Below are 22,206 nucleotides of genomic sequence, written 5' to 3' on the forward strand. Positions count from 1 at the left end.
GTGGTGATCTGGCTGTGATCTCTCTGTAGTTGTGGTGATCTGGCTGTGATCACTCTGTAGTTGTGGTGATCTGGCTGTGATCACTCTGTAGTTGTGGTGATCTGGCTGTGATCTCTCTGTAGTTGTGGAGATCTGGCTGTGATCACTCTGTAGTTGTGGTGATCTGGCTGTGATCACTCTGTAGTTGTGGTGATCTGGCTGTGATCTCTCTGTAGTTGTGGTGATCTGGCTGTGATCTCTCTGTAGTTGTGGTGATCTGGCTGTGATCTCTCTGTATTTGTGGTGATCTGGCTGTGATCACTCTGTAGTTGTGGTGATCTGGCTGTGATCACTCTGTAGTTGTGGTGATCTGGCTGTGATCTCTCTGTAGTTGTGGTGATCTGGCTGTGATCACTCTGTAGTTGTGGTGATCTGGCTGTGATCTCTCTGTAGTTGTGGTGATCTGGCTGTGATCACTCTGTAGTTGTGGTGATCTGGCTGTGATCTCTCTGTAGTTGTGGTGATCTGGCTGTGATCTCTCTGTAGTTGTGGTTATCTGGCTGTGATCTCTCTGTAGTTGTGGTGATCTGGCTGTGATCACTCTGTAGTTGTGGTGATCTGGCTGTGATCACTCTGTAGTTGTGGTGATCTGGCTGTGATCTCTCTGTAGTTGTGGTGATCTGGCTGTGATCACTCTGTAGTTGTGGTGATCTGGCTGTGATCTCTCTGTAGTTGTGGTGATCTGGCTGTGATCACTCTGTAGTTGTGGTGATCTGGCTGTGATCTCTCTGTAGTTGTGGTGATCCGGCCTGTGATCACTGTGTAGTTGTGGTGATCTGGCTGTGATCACTCTGCAGTTGTGGTGATCTGGCTGTAGTTATGGTGATCTGGCTGTGATCACTCTGTAGTTGTGGAGATCTGGCTGTGATCTCTCTGTAGTTGTGGTGATCTGGCTGTGATCACTCTGTAGTTGTGGTGATCTGGCTGTGATCTCTCGGTAGTTGTGGTGGTCTGGCTGTGATCTCTCTGTAGTTGTGGTTATCTGGCTGTGATCTCTCTGTAGTTGTGGTGATCTGGCTGTGATCACTCTGTAGTTGTGGTGATCTGGCTGTGATCACTCTGTAGTTGTGGTGATCTGGCTGTGATCTCTCTGTAGTTGTGGTGATCTGGCTGTGATCACTCTGTAGTTGTGGTGATCTGGCTGTGATCTCTCTGTAGTTGTGGTGATCTGGCTGTGATCACTCTGTAGTTGTGGTGATCTGGCTGTGATCTCTCTGTAGTTGTGGTGATCCGGCCTGTGATCACTGTGTAGTTGTGGTGATCTGGCTGTGATCACTCTGTAGTTGTGGTGATCTGGCTGTAGTTATGGTGATCTGGCTGTGATCACTCTGTAGTTGTGGAGATCTGGCTGTGATCACTCTGTAGTTGTGGTGATCTGGCTGTGATCTCTCTGTAGTTGTGGTGATCTGGCTGTGATCACTCTGTAGTTGTGGTGATCTGGCTGTGATCACTCTATAGTTGTGGTGATCTGGCTGTGATCTCTCTGTGGTTGTGGTGATCTGGCTGTGATCACTCTGTAGTTGTGGAGATCTGGCTGTGATCACTCTGTAGTTGTGGTGATCTGGCTGTGATCGCTCTGTAGTTGTGGAGATCTGGCTGTGATTACTCTATAGTTGTGGTGATCTGGCTGTGATCTCTCTGTAGTTGTGGTGATCTGGCTGTGATCACTCTATAGTTGTGGTGATCTGGCTGTGATCTCTCTGTAGTTGTGGTGATCTGGCTGTGATCACTCTGTAGTTGTGGAGATCTGGCTGTGATCACTCTGTAGTTGTGGTGATCTGGCTGTGATCGCTCTGTAGTTGTGGTGGTCTGGCTGTGATCTCTCTGTAGTTGTGGTGATCTGGCTGTGATCACTCTGTAGTTGTGGTGATCTGGCTGTGATCTCTCTGTAGTTGTGGTGATCTGGCTGTGATCACTCTGTAGTTGTGGTGATCTGGCTGTGATCTCTCTGTAGTTGTGGTGATCCGGCTGTGATCACTCTGTAGTTGTGGTGATCTGGCTGTGATCGCTCTGTAGTTGTGGTGGTCTGGCTGTGATCTCTCTGTAGTTGTGGTGATCTGGCTGTGATCACTCTGTAGTTGTGGTGATCTGGCTGTGATCTCTCTGTAGTTGTGGTGATCTGGCTGTGATCACTCTGTAGTTGTGGTGATCTGGCTGTGATCTCTCTGTAGTTGTGGTGATCCGGCTGTGATCACTCTGTAGTTGTGGTGATCTGGCTGTGATCGCTCTGTAGTTGTGGTGATCTGGCTGTGATCTCTCTGTAGTTGTGGTGATCTGGCTGTGATCACTCTGTAGTTGTGGTGATCTGGCTGTGATCTCTCTGTAGTTGTGGTGATCTGGCTGTGATCACTCTGTAGTTGTGGTGATCTGGCTGTGATCGCTCTGTAGTTGTGGTGATCTGGCTGTGATCACTCTGTAGTTGTGGTGATCTGGCTGTGATCACTCTGTAGTTGTGGTGATCTGGCTGTGATCATTCTGTAGTTGTGGTGATCTGGCTGTGATCACTCTGTAGTTGTGGTGATCTGGCTGTGATCATTCTGTAGTTGTGGTGATCTGGCTGTGATCACTCTGTAGTTGTGGTGATCTGGCTGTGATCACTCTGTAGTTGTGGTGATCTGACTGTGATCACTCTGTAGTTGTGGTGATCTGGCTGTGATCACTCTGTAGTTGTGGTGATCTGGCTGTGATCACTCTGTAGTTGAGGTGATCTGGTTGTAGTTGTGGTGATCTGGCTGTGATCACTCTGTAGTTGTGGTGATCTGGCTGTGATCACTCTGTAGTTGTGGTGATCTGGCTGTGATCACTCTGTAGTTGTGGTGATCTGGCTGTGATCACTCTGTAGTTGTGGTGATCTGGCTGTGATCACTCTGTAGTTGTGGTGATCTGGCTGTGATCACTCCGTAGTTGTGGTGATCTGGCTGTGATCACTCTGTAGTTGTGGTGATCTGGCTGTGATCACTCTGTAGTTGTGGTGATCTGGTTGTGATCACTCTGTAGTTGTGGTGATCTGACTGTGATCTCTCTGTAGTTGTGGTGATCTGGCTGTGATCACTCTGTAGTTGTGGTGATCTGGCGGTGATCACTCTGTAGTTTTGGAGATCTGGCTGTGATCACTTTGTAGTTGTGGTGATCTGGCTGTGATCACTCTGTAGTTGTGGAGATCTGGCTGTGATCACTTTGTAGTTGTGGTGATCTGGCTGTGATCACTCTGTAGTTGTGGTGATCTGGCTGTGATCACTCTGTAGTTGTGGAGATCTGGCTGTGATCACTTTGTAGTTGTGGTGATCTGGCTGTGATCGCTCTGTAGTTGTGGTGATCTGGCTGTGATCTCTCTGTAGTCGTGGTGATCTGGCTGTGATCACTCTGTAGTTGTGGTGATCTGGCTGTGATCACTCTGTAGTTGTGGTGATCTGGCTGTGATCTCTCTGTAGTTGTGGTGATCTGGCTGTGATCACTCTGTAGTTGTGGTGATCTGGCTGTAGTTGTGGTGATCTGGCTGTGATCACTATGTAGCTGTGGTGATCTGGCTGTGATCACTCTGTAGTTGTGGTGATCTGACTGTGATCACTCTGTAGTTGTGGTGATCTGGCTGTGATCACTCTGTAGTTGTGGTGATCTGGCTGTGATCACTCTGTAGTTGTGGTGATCTGGCTGTGATCACTCTGTAGTTGTGGTGATCAGGCTGTGATCACTCTGTAGTTGTGGTGATTTGGTTGTGATCACTTTGTAGTTGTGGCGATCTGGTTGTGATCACTCTGTAGTTGTGGTGATCTGGCTGTGATCACTCTGTAGTTGTGGTGATCTGGCTGTGATCACTCTGTAGTTGTGGTGATCTGGCTGTGATCACTCTGTAGTTGTGGTGATCTGGCTGTGATCACTCTGTAGTTGTGGTGATCTGGCTGTGATCACTCTGTAGTTGTGGTGATCTGACTGTGATCACTCTGTAGTTGTGGTGATCTGGCTGTGATCACTCTGTAGTTGTGGCGATCTGGCTGTGATCACTGTGTCGTTGAGGTGATCTGGCTGTAGTTGTGGTGATCTGGCTGTGATCACTCTGTAGTTGTGGTGATCTGGCTGTGATCACTCTGTAGTTGTGGTGATCTGGCTGTGATCACTCTGTAGTTGTGGTGATCTGGCTGTGATCACTCTGTAGTTGTGGTGATCTGGCTGTGATCTCTCTGTAGTTGTGGTGATCTGGCTGTGATCACTCTGTAGTTGTGGTGATCTGGCTGTGATCACTCTGTAGTTGTGGTGATCTGGCTGTGATCTCTCTGTAGTTGTGGTGATCTGGCTGTGATCACTCTGTAGTTGTGGTGATCTGGCTGTGATCACTCTGTAGTTGTGGAGATCTGGCTGTGATCGCTCGGTAGTTGTGGTGATCTGGCTGTGATCGCTCTGTAGTTGTGGTGATCTGGTTGTGATCGCTCTGTAGTTGTGGTGATCTGGCTGTGATCGCTCTGTAGTTGTGGTGATCTGGCTGTGATCGCTCTGTAGTTGTGGTGATCTGGCTGTGATCGCTCTGTAGTTGTGGTGATCTGGCTGTGATCGCTCTGTAGTTGTGGTGATCTGGCTGTGATCGCTCTGTAGTTGTGGTGATCTGGCTGTGATCGCTCTGTAGTCGTGGTGATCTGGCTGTGATCGCTCTGTAGTCGTGGTGATCTGGCTGTGATCTCTCTGTAGTCGTGGTGATCTGGCTGTGATCACTCTGTAGTTGTGGTGATCTGGCTGTGATCGCTCTGTAGTTGTGGAGATCTGGCTGTGATCGCTCTGTAGTCGTGGTGATCTGGCTGTGATCTCTCTGTAGTCGTGGTGATCTGGCTGTGATCACTCTGTAGTTGTGGTGATCTGGCTGTGATCACTCTGTAGTTGTGGTGATCTGGCTGTGATCACTCTGTAGTTGTGGTGATCTGGCTGTGATCTCTCTGTAGTTGTGGTGATCTGGCTGTGATCTCTCTGTAGTTGTGGTGATCTGGCTGTGATCTCTCTGTAGTTGTGGTGATCTGGCTGTGATCACTCTGTAGTTGTGGTGATCTGGCTGTGATCACTCTGTAGTTGTGGTGATCTGGCTGTGATCTCTCTGTAGTTGTGGAGATCTGGCTGTGATCACTCTGTAGTTGTGGTGATCTGGCTGTGATCACTCTGTAGTTGTGGTGATCTGGCTGTGATCTCTCTGTAGTTGTGGTGATCTGGCTGTGATCTCTCTGTAGTTGTGGTGATCTGGCTGTGATCTCTCTGTATTTGTGGTGATCTGGCTGTGATCACTCTGTAGTTGTGGTGATCTGGCTGTGATCACTCTGTAGTTGTGGTGATCTGGCTGTGATCTCTCTGTAGTTGTGGTGATCTGGCTGTGATCACTCTGTAGTTGTGGTGATCTGGCTGTGATCTCTCTGTAGTTGTGGTGATCTGGCTGTGATCACTCTGTAGTTGTGGTGATCTGGCTGTGATCTCTCTGTAGTTGTGGTGATCTGGCTGTGATCTCTCTGTAGTTGTGGTTATCTGGCTGTGATCTCTCTGTAGTTGTGGTGATCTGGCTGTGATCACTCTGTAGTTGTGGTGATCTGGCTGTGATCACTCTGTAGTTGTGGTGATCTGGCTGTGATCTCTCTGTAGTTGTGGTGATCTGGCTGTGATCACTCTGTAGTTGTGGTGATCTGGCTGTGATCTCTCTGTAGTTGTGGTGATCTGGCTGTGATCACTCTGTAGTTGTGGTGATCTGGCTGTGATCTCTCTGTAGTTGTGGTGATCCGGCCTGTGATCACTGTGTAGTTGTGGTGATCTGGCTGTGATCACTCTGCAGTTGTGGTGATCTGGCTGTAGTTATGGTGATCTGGCTGTGATCACTCTGTAGTTGTGGAGATCTGGCTGTGATCTCTCTGTAGTTGTGGTGATCTGGCTGTGATCACTCTGTAGTTGTGGTGATCTGGCTGTGATCTCTCGGTAGTTGTGGTGGTCTGGCTGTGATCTCTCTGTAGTTGTGGTTATCTGGCTGTGATCTCTCTGTAGTTGTGGTGATCTGGCTGTGATCACTCTGTAGTTGTGGTGATCTGGCTGTGATCACTCTGTAGTTGTGGTGATCTGGCTGTGATCTCTCTGTAGTTGTGGTGATCTGGCTGTGATCACTCTGTAGTTGTGGTGATCTGGCTGTGATCTCTCTGTAGTTGTGGTGATCTGGCTGTGATCACTCTGTAGTTGTGGTGATCTGGCTGTGATCTCTCTGTAGTTGTGGTGATCCGGCCTGTGATCACTGTGTAGTTGTGGTGATCTGGCTGTGATCACTCTGTAGTTGTGGTGATCTGGCTGTAGTTATGGTGATCTGGCTGTGATCACTCTGTAGTTGTGGAGATCTGGCTGTGATCACTCTGTAGTTGTGGTGATCTGGCTGTGATCTCTCTGTAGTTGTGGTGATCTGGCTGTGATCACTCTGTAGTTGTGGTGATCTGGCTGTGATCACTCTATAGTTGTGGTGATCTGGCTGTGATCTCTCTGTAGTTGTGGTGATCTGGCTGTGATCACTCTGTAGTTGTGGAGATCTGGCTGTGATCACTCTGTAGTTGTGGTGATCTGGCTGTGATCGCTCTGTAGTTGTGGAGATCTGGCTGTGATTACTCTATAGTTGTGGTGATCTGGCTGTGATCTCTCTGTAGTTGTGGTGATCTGGCTGTGATCACTCTATAGTTGTGGTGATCTGGCTGTGATCTCTCTGTAGTTGTGGTGATCTGGCTGTGATCACTCTGTAGTTGTGGAGATCTGGCTGTGATCACTCTGTAGTTGTGGTGATCTGGCTGTGATCGCTCTGTAGTTGTGGTGGTCTGGCTGTGATCTCTCTGTAGTTGTGGTGATCTGGCTGTGATCACTCTGTAGTTGTGGTGATCTGGCTGTGATCTCTCTGTAGTTGTGGTGATCTGGCTGTGATCACTCTGTAGTTGTGGTGATCTGGCTGTGATCTCTCTGTAGTTGTGGTGATCCGGCTGTGATCACTCTGTAGTTGTGGTGATCTGGCTGTGATCGCTCTGTAGTTGTGGTGGTCTGGCTGTGATCTCTCTGTAGTTGTGGTGATCTGGCTGTGATCACTCTGTAGTTGTGGTGATCTGGCTGTGATCTCTCTGTAGTTGTGGTGATCCGGCTGTGATCACTCTGTAGTTGTGGTGATCTGGCTGTGATCTCTCTGTAGTTGTGGTGATCCGGCTGTGATCACTCTGTAGTTGTGGTGATCTGGCTGTGATCGCTCTGTAGTTGTGGTGATCTGGCTGTGATCTCTCTGTAGTTGTGGTGATCTGGCTGTGATCACTCTGTAGTTGTGGTGATCTGGCTGTGATCTCTCTGTAGTTGTGGTGATCTGGCTGTGATCACTCTGTAGTTGTGGTGATCTGGCTGTGATCGCTCTGTAGTTGTGGTGATCTGGCTGTGATCACTCTGTAGTTGTGGTGATCTGGCTGTGATCACTCTGTAGTTGTGGTGATCTGGCTGTGATCATTCTGTAGTTGTGGTGATCTGGCTGTGATCACTCTGTAGTTGTGGTGATCTGGCTGTGATCATTCTGTAGTTGTGGTGATCTGGCTGTGATCACTCTGTAGTTGTGGTGATCTGGCTGTGATCACTCTGTAGTTGTGGTGATCTGGCTGTGATCGCTCTGTAGTTGTGGTGATCTGGCTGTGATCACTCTGTAGTTGTGGTGATCTGGCTGTGATCACTCTGTAGTTGTGGTGATCTGGCTGTGATCTCTCTGTAGTTGTGGTGATCTGGCTGTGATCACTCTGTAGTTGTGGTGATCTGGCTGTGATCTCTCTGTAGTTGTGGTGATCTGGCTGTGATCTCTCTGTAGTTGTGGTTATCTGGCTGTGATCTCTCTGTAGTTGTGGTGATCTGGCTGTGATCACTCTGTAGTTGTGGTGATCTGGCTGTGATCACTCTGTAGTTGTGGTGATCTGGCTGTGATCTCTCTGTAGTTGTGGTGATCTGGCTGTGATCACTCTGTAGTTGTGGTGATCTGGCTGTGATCTCTCTGTAGTTGTGGTGATCTGGCTGTGATCACTCTGTAGTTGTGGTGATCTGGCTGTGATCTCTCTGTAGTTGTGGTGATCCGGCCTGTGATCACTGTGTAGTTGTGGTGATCTGGCTGTGATCACTCTGCAGTTGTGGTGATCTGGCTGTAGTTATGGTGATCTGGCTGTGATCACTCTGTAGTTGTGGAGATCTGGCTGTGATCTCTCTGTAGTTGTGGTGATCTGGCTGTGATCACTCTGTAGTTGTGGTGATCTGGCTGTGATCTCTCGGTAGTTGTGGTGGTCTGGCTGTGATCTCTCTGTAGTTGTGGTTATCTGGCTGTGATCTCTCTGTAGTTGTGGTGATCTGGCTGTGATCACTCTGTAGTTGTGGTGATCTGGCTGTGATCACTCTGTAGTTGTGGTGATCTGGCTGTGATCTCTCTGTAGTTGTGGTGATCTGGCTGTGATCACTCTGTAGTTGTGGTGATCTGGCTGTGATCTCTCTGTAGTTGTGGTGATCTGGCTGTGATCACTCTGTAGTTGTGGTGATCTGGCTGTGATCTCTCTGTAGTTGTGGTGATCCGGCCTGTGATCACTGTGTAGTTGTGGTGATCTGGCTGTGATCACTCTGTAGTTGTGGTGATCTGGCTGTAGTTATGGTGATCTGGCTGTGATCACTCTGTAGTTGTGGAGATCTGGCTGTGATCACTCTGTAGTTGTGGTGATCTGGCTGTGATCTCTCTGTAGTTGTGGTGATCTGGCTGTGATCACTCTGTAGTTGTGGTGATCTGGCTGTGATCACTCTATAGTTGTGGTGATCTGGCTGTGATCTCTCTGTGGTTGTGGTGATCTGGCTGTGATCACTCTGTAGTTGTGGAGATCTGGCTGTGATCACTCTGTAGTTGTGGTGATCTGGCTGTGATCGCTCTGTAGTTGTGGAGATCTGGCTGTGATTACTCTATAGTTGTGGTGATCTGGCTGTGATCTCTCTGTAGTTGTGGTGATCTGGCTGTGATCACTCTATAGTTGTGGTGATCTGGCTGTGATCTCTCTGTAGTTGTGGTGATCTGGCTGTGATCACTCTGTAGTTGTGGAGATCTGGCTGTGATCACTCTGTAGTTGTGGTGATCTGGCTGTGATCGCTCTGTAGTTGTGGTGGTCTGGCTGTGATCTCTCTGTAGTTGTGGTGATCTGGCTGTGATCACTCTGTAGTTGTGGTGATCTGGCTGTGATCTCTCTGTAGTTGTGGTGATCTGGCTGTGATCACTCTGTAGTTGTGGTGATCTGGCTGTGATCTCTCTGTAGTTGTGGTGATCCGGCTGTGATCACTCTGTAGTTGTGGTGATCTGGCTGTGATCGCTCTGTAGTTGTGGTGGTCTGGCTGTGATCTCTCTGTAGTTGTGGTGATCTGGCTGTGATCACTCTGTAGTTGTGGTGATCTGGCTGTGATCTCTCTGTAGTTGTGGTGATCTGGCTGTGATCACTCTGTAGTTGTGGTGATCTGGCTGTGATCTCTCTGTAGTTGTGGTGATCCGGCTGTGATCACTCTGTAGTTGTGGTGATCTGGCTGTGATCGCTCTGTAGTTGTGGTGATCTGGCTGTGATCTCTCTGTAGTTGTGGTGATCTGGCTGTGATCACTCTGTAGTTGTGGTGATCTGGCTGTGATCTCTCTGTAGTTGTGGTGATCTGGCTGTGATCACTCTGTAGTTGTGGTGATCTGGCTGTGATCGCTCTGTAGTTGTGGTGATCTGGCTGTGATCACTCTGTAGTTGTGGTGATCTGGCTGTGATCACTCTGTAGTTGTGGTGATCTGGCTGTGATCATTCTGTAGTTGTGGTGATCTGGCTGTGATCACTCTGTAGTTGTGGTGATCTGGCTGTGATCATTCTGTAGTTGTGGTGATCTGGCTGTGATCACTCTGTAGTTGTGGTGATCTGGCTGTGATCACTCTGTAGTTGTGGTGATCTGACTGTGATCACTCTGTAGTTGTGGTGATCTGGCTGTGATCACTCTGTAGTTGTGGTGATCTGGCTGTGATCACTCTGTAGTTGAGGTGATCTGGTTGTAGTTGTGGTGATCTGGCTGTGATCACTCTGTAGTTGTGGTGATCTGGCTGTGATCACTCTGTAGTTGTGGTGATCTGGCTGTGATCACTCTGTAGTTGTGGTGATCTGGCTGTGATCACTCTGTAGTTGTGGTGATCTGGCTGTGATCACTCTGTAGTTGTGGTGATCTGGCTGTGATCACTCCGTAGTTGTGGTGATCTGGCTGTGATCACTCTGTAGTTGTGGTGATCTGGCTGTGATCACTCTGTAGTTGTGGTGATCTGGTTGTGATCACTCTGTAGTTGTGGTGATCTGACTGTGATCTCTCTGTAGTTGTGGTGATCTGGCTGTGATCACTCTGTAGTTGTGGTGATCTGGCGGTGATCACTCTGTAGTTTTGGAGATCTGGCTGTGATCACTTTGTAGTTGTGGTGATCTGGCTGTGATCACTCTGTAGTTGTGGAGATCTGGCTGTGATCACTTTGTAGTTGTGGTGATCTGGCTGTGATCACTCTGTAGTTGTGGTGATCTGGCTGTGATCACTCTGTAGTTGTGGAGATCTGGCTGTGATCACTTTGTAGTTGTGGTGATCTGGCTGTGATCGCTCTGTAGTTGTGGTGATCTGGCTGTGATCTCTCTGTAGTCGTGGTGATCTGGCTGTGATCACTCTGTAGTTGTGGTGATCTGGCTGTGATCACTCTGTAGTTGTGGTGATCTGGCTGTGATCTCTCTGTAGTTGTGGTGATCTGGCTGTGATCACTCTGTAGTTGTGGTGATCTGGCTGTAGTTGTGGTGATCTGGCTGTGATCACTATGTAGCTGTGGTGATCTGGCTGTGATCACTCTGTAGTTGTGGTGATCTGACTGTGATCACTCTGTAGTTGTGGTGATCTGGCTGTGATCACTCTGTAGTTGTGGTGATCTGGCTGTGATCACTCTGTAGTTGTGGTGATCTGGCTGTGATCACTCTGTAGTTGTGGTGATCAGGCTGTGATCACTCTGTAGTTGTGGTGATTTGGTTGTGATCACTTTGTAGTTGTGGCGATCTGGTTGTGATCACTCTGTAGTTGTGGTGATCTGGCTGTGATCACTCTGTAGTTGTGGTGATCTGGCTGTGATCACTCTGTAGTTGTGGTGATCTGGCTGTGATCACTCTGTAGTTGTGGTGATCTGGCTGTGATCACTCTGTAGTTGTGGTGATCTGGCTGTGATCACTCTGTAGTTGTGGTGATCTGACTGTGATCACTCTGTAGTTGTGGTGATCTGGCTGTGATCACTCTGTAGTTGTGGCGATCTGGCTGTGATCACTGTGTCGTTGAGGTGATCTGGCTGTAGTTGTGGTGATCTGGCTGTGATCACTCTGTAGTTGTGGTGATCTGGCTGTGATCACTCTGTAGTTGTGGTGATCTGGCTGTGATCACTCTGTAGTTGTGGTGATCTGGCTGTGATCACTCTGTAGTTGTGGTGATCTGGCTGTGATCTCTCTGTAGTTGTGGTGATCTGGCTGTGATCACTCTGTAGTTGTGGTGATCTGGCTGTGATCACTCTGTAGTTGTGGTGATCTGGCTGTGATCTCTCTGTAGTTGTGGTGATCTGGCTGTGATCACTCTGTAGTTGTGGTGATCTGGCTGTGATCACTCTGTAGTTGTGGAGATCTGGCTGTGATCGCTCGGTAGTTGTGGTGATCTGGCTGTGATCGCTCTGTAGTTGTGGTGATCTGGTTGTGATCGCTCTGTAGTTGTGGTGATCTGGCTGTGATCGCTCTGTAGTTGTGGTGATCTGGCTGTGATCGCTCTGTAGTTGTGGTGATCTGGCTGTGATCGCTCTGTAGTTGTGGTGATCTGGCTGTGATCGCTCTGTAGTTGTGGTGATCTGGCTGTGATCGCTCTGTAGTTGTGGTGATCTGGCTGTGATCGCTCTGTAGTCGTGGTGATCTGGCTGTGATCGCTCTGTAGTCGTGGTGATCTGGCTGTGATCTCTCTGTAGTCGTGGTGATCTGGCTGTGATCACTCTGTAGTTGTGGTGATCTGGCTGTGATCGCTCTGTAGTTGTGGAGATCTGGCTGTGATCGCTCTGTAGTCGTGGTGATCTGGCTGTGATCTCTCTGTAGTCGTGGTGATCTGGCTGTGATCACTCTGTAGTTGTGGTGATCTGGCTGTGATCACTCTGTAGTTGTGGTGATCTGGCTGTGATCACTCTGTAGTTGTGGTGATCTGGCTGTGATCTCTCTGTAGTTGTGGTGATCTGGCTGTGATCTCTCTGTAGTTGTGGTGATCTGGCTGTGATCTCTCTGTAGTTGTGGTGATCTGGCTGTGATCACTCTGTAGTTGTGGTGATCTGGCTGTGATCACTCTGTAGTTGTGGTGATCTGGCTGTGATCTCTCTGTAGTTGTGGAGATCTGGCTGTGATCACTCTGTAGTTGTGGTGATCTGGCTGTGATCACTCTGTAGTTGTGGTGATCTGGCTGTGATCTCTCTGTAGTTGTGGTGATCTGGCTGTGATCTCTCTGTAGTTGTGGTGATCTGGCTGTGATCTCTCTGTATTTGTGGTGATCTGGCTGTGATCACTCTGTAGTTGTGGTGATCTGGCTGTGATCACTCTGTAGTTGTGGTGATCTGGCTGTGATCTCTCTGTAGTTGTGGTGATCTGGCTGTGATCACTCTGTAGTTGTGGTGATCTGGCTGTGATCTCTCTGTAGTTGTGGTGATCTGGCTGTGATCACTCTGTAGTTGTGGTGATCTGGCTGTGATCTCTCTGTAGTTGTGGTGATCTGGCTGTGATCTCTCTGTAGTTGTGGTTATCTGGCTGTGATCTCTCTGTAGTTGTGGTGATCTGGCTGTGATCACTCTGTAGTTGTGGTGATCTGGCTGTGATCACTCTGTAGTTGTGGTGATCTGGCTGTGATCTCTCTGTAGTTGTGGTGATCTGGCTGTGATCACTCTGTAGTTGTGGTGATCTGGCTGTGATCTCTCTGTAGTTGTGGTGATCTGGCTGTGATCACTCTGTAGTTGTGGTGATCTGGCTGTGATCTCTCTGTAGTTGTGGTGATCCGGCCTGTGATCACTGTGTAGTTGTGGTGATCTGGCTGTGATCACTCTGCAGTTGTGGTGATCTGGCTGTAGTTATGGTGATCTGGCTGTGATCACTCTGTAGTTGTGGAGATCTGGCTGTGATCTCTCTGTAGTTGTGGTGATCTGGCTGTGATCACTCTGTAGTTGTGGTGATCTGGCTGTGATCTCTCGGTAGTTGTGGTGGTCTGGCTGTGATCTCTCTGTAGTTGTGGTTATCTGGCTGTGATCTCTCTGTAGTTGTGGTGATCTGGCTGTGATCACTCTGTAGTTGTGGTGATCTGGCTGTGATCACTCTGTAGTTGTGGTGATCTGGCTGTGATCTCTCTGTAGTTGTGGTGATCTGGCTGTGATCACTCTGTAGTTGTGGTGATCTGGCTGTGATCTCTCTGTAGTTGTGGTGATCTGGCTGTGATCACTCTGTAGTTGTGGTGATCTGGCTGTGATCTCTCTGTAGTTGTGGTGATCCGGCCTGTGATCACTGTGTAGTTGTGGTGATCTGGCTGTGATCACTCTGTAGTTGTGGTGATCTGGCTGTAGTTATGGTGATCTGGCTGTGATCACTCTGTAGTTGTGGAGATCTGGCTGTGATCACTCTGTAGTTGTGGTGATCTGGCTGTGATCTCTCTGTAGTTGTGGTGATCTGGCTGTGATCACTCTGTAGTTGTGGTGATCTGGCTGTGATCACTCTATAGTTGTGGTGATCTGGCTGTGATCTCTCTGTAGTTGTGGTGATCTGGCTGTGATCACTCTGTAGTTGTGGAGATCTGGCTGTGATCACTCTGTAGTTGTGGTGATCTGGCTGTGATCGCTCTGTAGTTGTGGAGATCTGGCTGTGATTACTCTATAGTTGTGGTGATCTGGCTGTGATCTCTCTGTAGTTGTGGTGATCTGGCTGTGATCACTCTATAGTTGTGGTGATCTGGCTGTGATCTCTCTGTAGTTGTGGTGATCTGGCTGTGATCACTCTGTAGTTGTGGAGATCTGGCTGTGATCACTCTGTAGTTGTGGTGATCTGGCTGTGATCGCTCTGTAGTTGTGGTGGTCTGGCTGTGATCTCTCTGTAGTTGTGGTGATCTGGCTGTGATCACTCTGTAGTTGTGGTGATCTGGCTGTGATCTCTCTGTAGTTGTGGTGATCTGGCTGTGATCACTCTGTAGTTGTGGTGATCTGGCTGTGATCTCTCTGTAGTTGTGGTGATCCGGCTGTGATCACTCTGTAGTTGTGGTGATCTGGCTGTGATCGCTCTGTAGTTGTGGTGGTCTGGCTGTGATCTCTCTGTAGTTGTGGTGATCTGGCTGTGATCACTCTGTAGTTGTGGTGATCTGGCTGTGATCTCTCTGTAGTTGTGGTGATCCGGCTGTGATCACTCTGTAGTTGTGGTGATCTGGCTGTGATCTCTCTGTAGTTGTGGTGATCCGGCTGTGATCACTCTGTAGTTGTGGTGATCTGGCTGTGATCGCTCTGTAGTTGTGGTGATCTGGCTGTGATCTCTCTGTAGTTGTGGTGATCTGGCTGTGATCACTCTGTAGTTGTGGTGATCTGGCTGTGATCTCTCTGTAGTTGTGGTGATCTGGCTGTGATCACTCTGTAGTTGTGGTGATCTGGCTGTGATCGCTCTGTAGTTGTGGTGATCTGGCTGTGATCACTCTGTAGTTGTGGTGATCTGGCTGTGATCACTCTGTAGTTGTGGTGATCTGGCTGTGATCATTCTGTAGTTGTGGTGATCTGGCTGTGATCACTCTGTAGTTGTGGTGATCTGGCTGTGATCATTCTGTAGTTGTGGTGATCTGGCTGTGATCACTCTGTAGTTGTGGTGATCTGGCTGTGATCACTCTGTAGTTGTGGTGATCTGGCTGTGATCGCTCTGTAGTTGTGGTGATCTGGCTGTGATCACTCTGTAGTTGTGGTGATCTGGCTGTGATCACTCTGTAGTTGTGGTGATCTGGCTGTGATCTCTCTGTAGTTGTGGTGATCTGGCTGTGATCACTCTGTAGTTGTGGTGATCAGCTGTGCAGTGATGCCGCTCTGCAGCCAGTAACAGGTTAATTCTGCTCCTCTCTCTCCTCCCCCGGACTCCTGCTCTGTATTAATGATTAATTGCGGCTCCGGGGAGCAGGGAGCAGCAGCAGCATCGCGCGGATCGGCGGCGGCTTGTGAGTTCGGTGCTTCCGGTGAGTACGGTGCGGCCTATGTGTACGGTGTCGCCGGTGCTGGTTGCCATTTTCCTCCGTTATGTGATTTTCTGTCGCCGTCGTGTCGCGTCCTCCGGCTGCTCGGCCTGGGCTCTGTTCACACCGGCACCAGCTGCCTGCGGCCATCAGTCTGAGGCTCATAGCACAGGTGGTTGTATGCAGCTGCTGCATCATGGGGGACGGGGGTCTCTGCGTCCACGGGACCTGCGGCAAGTCACAAAAAGTCCCACTCAGGAATGTACTGGTGTGACCCCATTATCCTCCCACCGCCCCTCACCTCTCGGTCGGTCGGTCCGTCCGGCCGTCCGTCCGCGCGGGCCGCCGCTCACCTCTCGGTCGGTCCGTCCGTCCGCGCGGGCCGCCGCTCACCTCTCGGTCGGTCGGTCGGTCGGTCCGTCCGTCCGTCCGCGCGGGCCGCCGCTCACCTCTCGGTCCGTCCGTCCGTCCGTCCGTCCGCGCGGGCCGCCGCTCACCTCTCGGTCCGTCCGTCCGCGCGGGCCGCCGCTCACCTCTCGGTCCGTCCGTCCGTCCGCGCGGGCCGCCGCTCACCTCTCGGTCCGTCCGTCCGTCCGTCCGCGCGGGCCGCCGCTCACCTCTCGGTCCGTCCGTCCGCGCGGGCCGCCGCTCACCTCTCGGTCCGTCCGTCCGTCCGTCCGCGCGGGCCGCCGCTCACCTCTCGGTCCGTCCGTCCGTCCGCGCGGGCCGCCGCTCACCTCTCGGTCCGTCCGTCCGTCTGCGCGGGCCGCCGCTCACCTGTCGGTCGGTCGGTCGGTCGGTCCGTCCGCGCGGGCCGCCGCTCACCTGTCGGTCGGTCGGTCGGTCCGTCCGCGCGGGCCGCCGCTTACCTGTCGGTCGGTCGGTCGGTCGGTCGGTCCGTCCGCGCGGGCCGCCGCTCACCTGTCGGTCGGTCGGTCGGTCCGTCCGCGCGGGCCGCCGCTCACCTGTCGGTCGGTCCGTCCGCGCGGGCCGCCGCTCACCTGTCGGTCGGTCCGTCCGCGCGGGCCGCCGCTCACCTGTCGGTCGGTCCGTCCGCGCGGGCCGCCGCTCACCTGTCGGTCGGTCGGTCCGTCCGCGCGGGCCGCCGCTCACCTGTCGGTCCATCCATCCATCCATCCATCCATCCATCCATCCATCCATCCATCCATCCATACGCTTGGGCCGCCGCTCACCTGTCGGTCGGTCTGTCGGTCCGTCCGTCCGTCCGTACGCGCGGGCGCCGCTCACCTGTCGGTCCGTCCGTCCGTCCGTACGCGTGGGCGCCGCTCACCTGTCGGTCCGTCCGTCCGTACGCGTGGGCGCCGCTCACCTGTCGGTCCGTCCGTCCGTACGCGCGGCCGCCGCTCACCTGTCGGTCCGTCCGTGCGTGCGGGCCGCCGCTCACCTGTCGGTCTGTCCGTGCGGGCCGCCCCTCACCTGTCCGTCCGTCCTTACCTTCCTGTGTTGGTCCAGAGTTTTGTAGTTGGTGTCTGACGTCCTGTCACTGTTGGCAGGCTCGGACTGGCCCATCGGAGAGCAGGAGAATCCTCCGGTGGGCCCCACCCGCTTATATGACCAGCACTTGGCTCTATATACATGATTCCCTGCGTACAGAATATGGCGGCGTCTTATTCATGGAACAATTTACCCAATTTATTACTATAGAATTTTGTGAATGAGAAGAAAGTCACATTTGCATGTAGGTGAAAAGTGGGGCCCTGGAGTCTGTCACTGGTGGGCCCTTGGCACCCAAGTCCGTCACTGTCGTGGTCACACTTTGGTGTTTGCATAAATAATTTTTCATTTATTGGGGTGACTCAGGTTTTGGTGGTCATCTCTCTCTGTGGTGGGGTCCCCTGTGTGGGGCACTGATCTGCCTAGCGCCTCTGCTGGGTTATCACAGTAGATTGGCTCCTCTCATTATGGACTCTTTCTTCTGTACTGAAAGCTGCTTCGTTACAGTGTGTCAGTGATGTGATCAGAGACTGAAATGTCTCTGAGCCGCAGTAGATTGATGTGACGAAACAGCTTCTTATCTTAATCAGCCAGACGTATAGATTTGTTAAGCCAGGCGAAATTGTGACTTATGAATGTGTGTTTTTTCTTTGGCTTGTCAAGAAGGACAGACCAGTATTTGTATAACCCAGATTGTTGTCTTCTCTTGGTCGTGAAACAAAGATGTTTGTTACTATGCTAATTGCATATTGTACTAAAGTCAGCTAGATGTTTATTTACATAAGCCCCCTACTATACCAACTATGTAAATTGATTAAATGCTCAAACAATGAGACCTGAGCCCTGTGGAATAATATCATCCCTAACCCTTAACCTGTGTATGTGTACTTGAAAGGGCACTTGTTAATATTTAAGGAACAAGGCCTCTGTATCTGTAGCAGGCAGACTTGACACGGAGAATCAAAGATCAGACACACTCTTCAGGAGAGTAGCTTGTGGCATGGCTTTAACCAAAGAGACACAGATTTGGATTCAACATGATTCCAGCCTGAGGGTACCGGCCCTGACTGGAAGGATACGGATCTGCTCCATTGACCATCAGAGAGACATGGGTACATTTGGGGAGACCAGGTTGGGACGATGAAGTCACCTGGCCCCATGAATATGTTTGGGGTTGCCAGGTGGGACCCACCTGTCGCCTGGAACCCATGGAGACATTCAGGGAAGCCAGATTGGAACCAGCCGATCATCTGGTCCCTTGGAAACTCTCGGAGAGGCCAGGGTGGGACCCTCGGTTCTCCTGGCCTTGTACTTCGATGGACTGCTAGCTTCTTAAGCTTGCCGCTACCTTCTCTCTGTGGGGGCCAATTGTGGGGGCCACTGGTTGAATTAGTCGGCCCTAGAAGTCTCCAAAGTCGCAGCTGTTCTATCCCAGGCAGGCGGAGGAGGAAGGGTGAGACTGTGTAAAGTTGCACCATCTTGGGTATTTGCTGGGACTATTCTGTGTGTTTATTGTCCGCTTTGTGGGTCAGTAAAGTATTGCCACGCTGTGTTACCCTCACCCTGTGTTGTCTGAGTAGCGTTACTCCCACGGAAGACCCCCGGTTCTTCACAATTGGGGTCAGACTTGCCCGCTGCCCAATACGTGGCAGAGACTGTGGGTTCCTGCGATGCTTTCCACACCTGTAAATGGTGGACGAGTTTGACTCTGCCGTTCTTGCCATCGTGGCTGACACCTGCTCACCGTTATTGTCCATCCTGCCTTGGAGGTCTGAGATTTTGACGTTGAATTATACATTTAGTAATTATGGCTACACTCGGGGATCCAGTATCCGTCAAACGTTCATGCAGTGGTTTTCCTTGTTCTTACTGGAATGTGCACATTGTAGATTCAGATTGAAGGCGGCAAAACTACAAAGATGGCAAGGAGCAGGTATGGAGATGAGGAAAGAAACTACTGTAGCACAGACTGTGTCCCACCTCTCATTCCTCCCGGTACCCCCCATTTAACTCTGACTTGTCTGTGTGTGGGGGGGCTGTGCGTGAGTTAGCCCTCTCTCTCCTTCCCTCTGCCATTTGCAATCTGAGCTGACACTTAGATGTAGGAAATTGAATAGTGAACCAGCTTAATTAACATGCAAGAGCCGAAAGTCTAGTGAATGACACTATAACATATGTGCCAGGTGACTGAACCAGGATGTGTATTGCCTATAGACAAAGAGTACAGATTGAATAGATAGCACATGGCTTGTTAAGGATAAAAGGGAATATCTCACACTCCTTAAAAATAGCTATTGTCCTTCCTAGGTTCACATTCCTTTCATCCACGCATATTTGCTGGACACTAAAGAATGAACCGAAAGAAAATATATTAGAGTTTCTATAAACCTGGTGGGGATGGGATATACATTTTCATCGCCAGGGCAAGGTGGGGAAGAATATGCATATTGTTTCATATCTGTGGCACCTGCCCATGAGCCATAAAACTACAGTGACCAAATAACTGACAACTATGCCATGCTTGCTTTCTTAGTAAAGATAACATCCCGATAAAAAAAAATGTCATCAATCTCCAACTTCTGCGATCATCCAGAGTGAAGTTATCGCATAAGTTGGGGATTTCATAAAATCATCAAGGGCTGAGACCAGCCCACAACCCGGCCCATGTGAGGTCATCACGGGGAAGTGTGTGGGTGGGACTCGCGGGCTGATAAAAGATCCAGTCGAATTATGATCTGGGTTTGCGTAGAGATACATTGTTCGTGTATGCAGGAACCCCTTTCACGTAACGGCCAATCGTTCTCCTTCAGCTAAACTGAGTTGTCTGTGCGATCGGTATAGTAAGTTCTTCTGTTTATCCCTTTTATTTCTTTAACTGTATATGCTGTATTGTTTTATCCCCTTTGTAAAATCTTTTGTAAATTTTTCATAAACGCTTCCTCTCTTTGGGTTAAATATAAAATGTTATAGTTCTGTTCCTTTTGTTCTGTAATCGCCCCTCGCCTCAAAGCCATATACGCTACCCATCAGTCGTCCAGTCAGCCTGTATTTTAAAACCCGACTGGTGGTGGCAGCGAGTAGTCTGTAGTTAGCAGTGATCGTACAGGGGTATATACATATATTCCATGTGTTGGATTTCGGAGGTGTATATGCTATACGCTCACTGTTAGTTTTCTGAAAACTAATTAGTGGGAACAGCCTGCGGCCTCCTCCGTTGATCATCAGCCAGTCGTGTAATTGTCCGGATGATAGGGGGAAGCAGAGAGCTATAATCTCAAAAAAACACAGCGGGTGGTTCTGAGTGACCCCCGGTCTGTGATCTCTGTGATCATTGGATCTAATCCCTGACACGTCCTGTGCGGACTCTACTCGGAGAGATTCTGGCTTGTCTCTCTCTCTTCAGCTCAAACATAAATTCACTGCTCCGTCAGCCAGGGGAAGCTGAGCAGAGTGGACACATGGCCTGGTTCTAGTCATGGCTATCCAGGTAACCCTAATCAGCAAGGGCAGTGCTAGGATTTTACCCCGTCCTACCTGGCTTTCCTATATAACCCCCCCCCCCCATCTGCCCAAAGGCACAGTGTGTATGTGGGGGCCTGACCTCATCTCGCGGTGGGCCTCACAAATCCTACAGGGCTTTAACTTGACACGAGTAGGAGGCTCATGCTTGACGACATGGAAATGACCCAGTAACTGTTAGAACCTGCTCCTATTTTTCGTGCTGTTTTTAGGAATGTGGCACCCACACTGTCTGCTTCTATGCCAACAAGAAAGGGGTTTCGAGCAGGTCCCTATCTGTCCAGGGTTTTAGCAGGTTGCCAAATATATAGGAAAGGCCTTCCTTTTCCCTTGTTGGTGTACTTTATAGTTGACCTCTCCCACCTTTTCTACCACCCTATCGGGTCCCTGCCTCTTAGTAAGGAACTTGCTGTCCCCTGTGGGCACTAACACGAGTATCCAATCCCCAGGCCTAAAATGTCTCACTCGAGTCAACTGATTATACCCCTTGGATTTTTCCTTTTGGGCCCTTAAGAGGCGCTCTTTCACCTGGCTCCTCACTTTGGTCCTTCGACACAACAGATCATAGGTCTGGCCTTTTGCAGAAACCGATTATCGTCTCCTGGGGAACCCCATTTAACACACTTACATTTCCCAGAGTACTTTCTACTGTTAGGTTCCTGAGCTGGGCAGCCCCAAAGTTGTCTTGGGACTTCTCCAAGTCAGGGGTATTGGCTTCTTCAACCTCCTTCAGCAATTACAGTAAAAGCAAATTCACTGGTTACCATAGCGGACTACTGGTGGCATAGCGGACTACTGGGTGCTACAGATTTATCCAATAAGTCCCAGTACAATGGAAAATCTTGTCCGATAACAATTGCTATAAGTCCTCGACAATTCCTACTTGATGGAACTTGGAACGTCACTCTATGCATATGTTGACCTGGGTCATGGGATAGTTCTTGGTGCCTTCATGGATATCTCTTACCCCCACCCTTTTCCCAGGGATTAGCACATCCAGAAGTGTATTCCTTACCAGGGTCACCAAACTCCCTGAGTCCAGTCACTGTCACATCGTTCATGGTCACTTGGCACGACTGATGTCCCTCACCAAGATGAGGTCCGGCACTGCACTCAGGATGTGCAAAAATGAGAAGCGTCAAGCTATTGAGAAGCCCATCGGTTCTGAGACCTATGGACAATGGGGTCCTACACCTCCAGCAGACAATGGTGTCAGATGTACAACTTGAACCTGGGTTTTGCCTCTCCTGGGTCTTTGTACCCCCCAGGACCTGTAGTGCTAGGATTTAACCTCGTCCTACCCGTCTTTCCTATAGCGTGTAGGTGCTGCGTGTGTATGTGGACTGTGCCTGTGTGTGTGTGCACATGTGTTATGAGTGTGTGGGTGTGTACGCATGTGAGCCTGTAGGCTGCATGTGTGGGGGGGGGGGCGCTACGTGTGTGTCTAGATGTGCGTTACACCTCTGTGTGTGGGGGGCTACGTGTGTGTCTATATGTGCGTTACACCTCTGTGTGCGGGGGGCTACATGTGTCCCTGTGGGTGCTGGGAGCAGCCTTGTCCTGCTCCCACATACCTGACGTGAGAGTCCTGTGGTCCGCGCTCCCCTGGTGATGTGAGGGCGGCCATGTTTAGGACACCGGTACAGTTTTGGTTCTTTACCGGTTTGTGAGGCCGCTGTGTCTGGGTCGTGGACAGAGATGTCTCGTCTCCCCAGTGACGCCCTGAAGTGATTCACTTTATTATTTACTCTCTTATTCCGTCTTTTTGCAATCTGAAGAGAGCGGCAGGTAAATCGGGGACTTTGGAAAGTTTTAACCGGCTTCAGCTCTCCAGGACTGAATCTGGTGCAGATCTGTCCCGTGTTTGGCATAAAGAGCAGACCTCAGATGATCATTTATATGGAGGGAGGCTGATTGGTGGCT

The 22,206-nt window shown here is 50.2% G+C and overlaps 1 protein-coding gene across 5 annotated transcripts in view; it reads left to right on the top strand.

Moving 5' to 3' along the window:
- Nucleotides 1–15,118: 15,118 nt before the first annotated feature.
- EPS8 (EGFR pathway substrate 8, signaling adaptor) overlaps nt 15,119–22,206 on the top strand; it is a 245,155-nt gene continuing 238,067 nt past the window's right edge. For 2 of the 5 annotated variants that reach the window (XM_073650597.1, XM_073650599.1), the window contains exon 1: nt 15,120–15,312. The gene's annotated coding sequence lies outside the window, so the exon portion shown is untranslated. Of the gene's footprint in view, nt 15,313–19,476; nt 19,605–22,206 lie in introns of those variants that run through there. The other 3 variants (XM_073650592.1, XM_073650600.1, XM_073650596.1) reach the window with 3 other exon arrangements.

The sequence above is a fragment of the Phyllobates terribilis genome, unplaced genomic scaffold (genome assembly GCF_046119375.1).
Source record: "Phyllobates terribilis strain yellow unplaced genomic scaffold, ASM4611937v1 Scaffold_10__3_contigs__length_209671492, whole genome shotgun sequence".
Lineage (NCBI taxonomy): Eukaryota > Metazoa > Chordata > Amphibia > Anura > Dendrobatidae > Phyllobates > Phyllobates terribilis.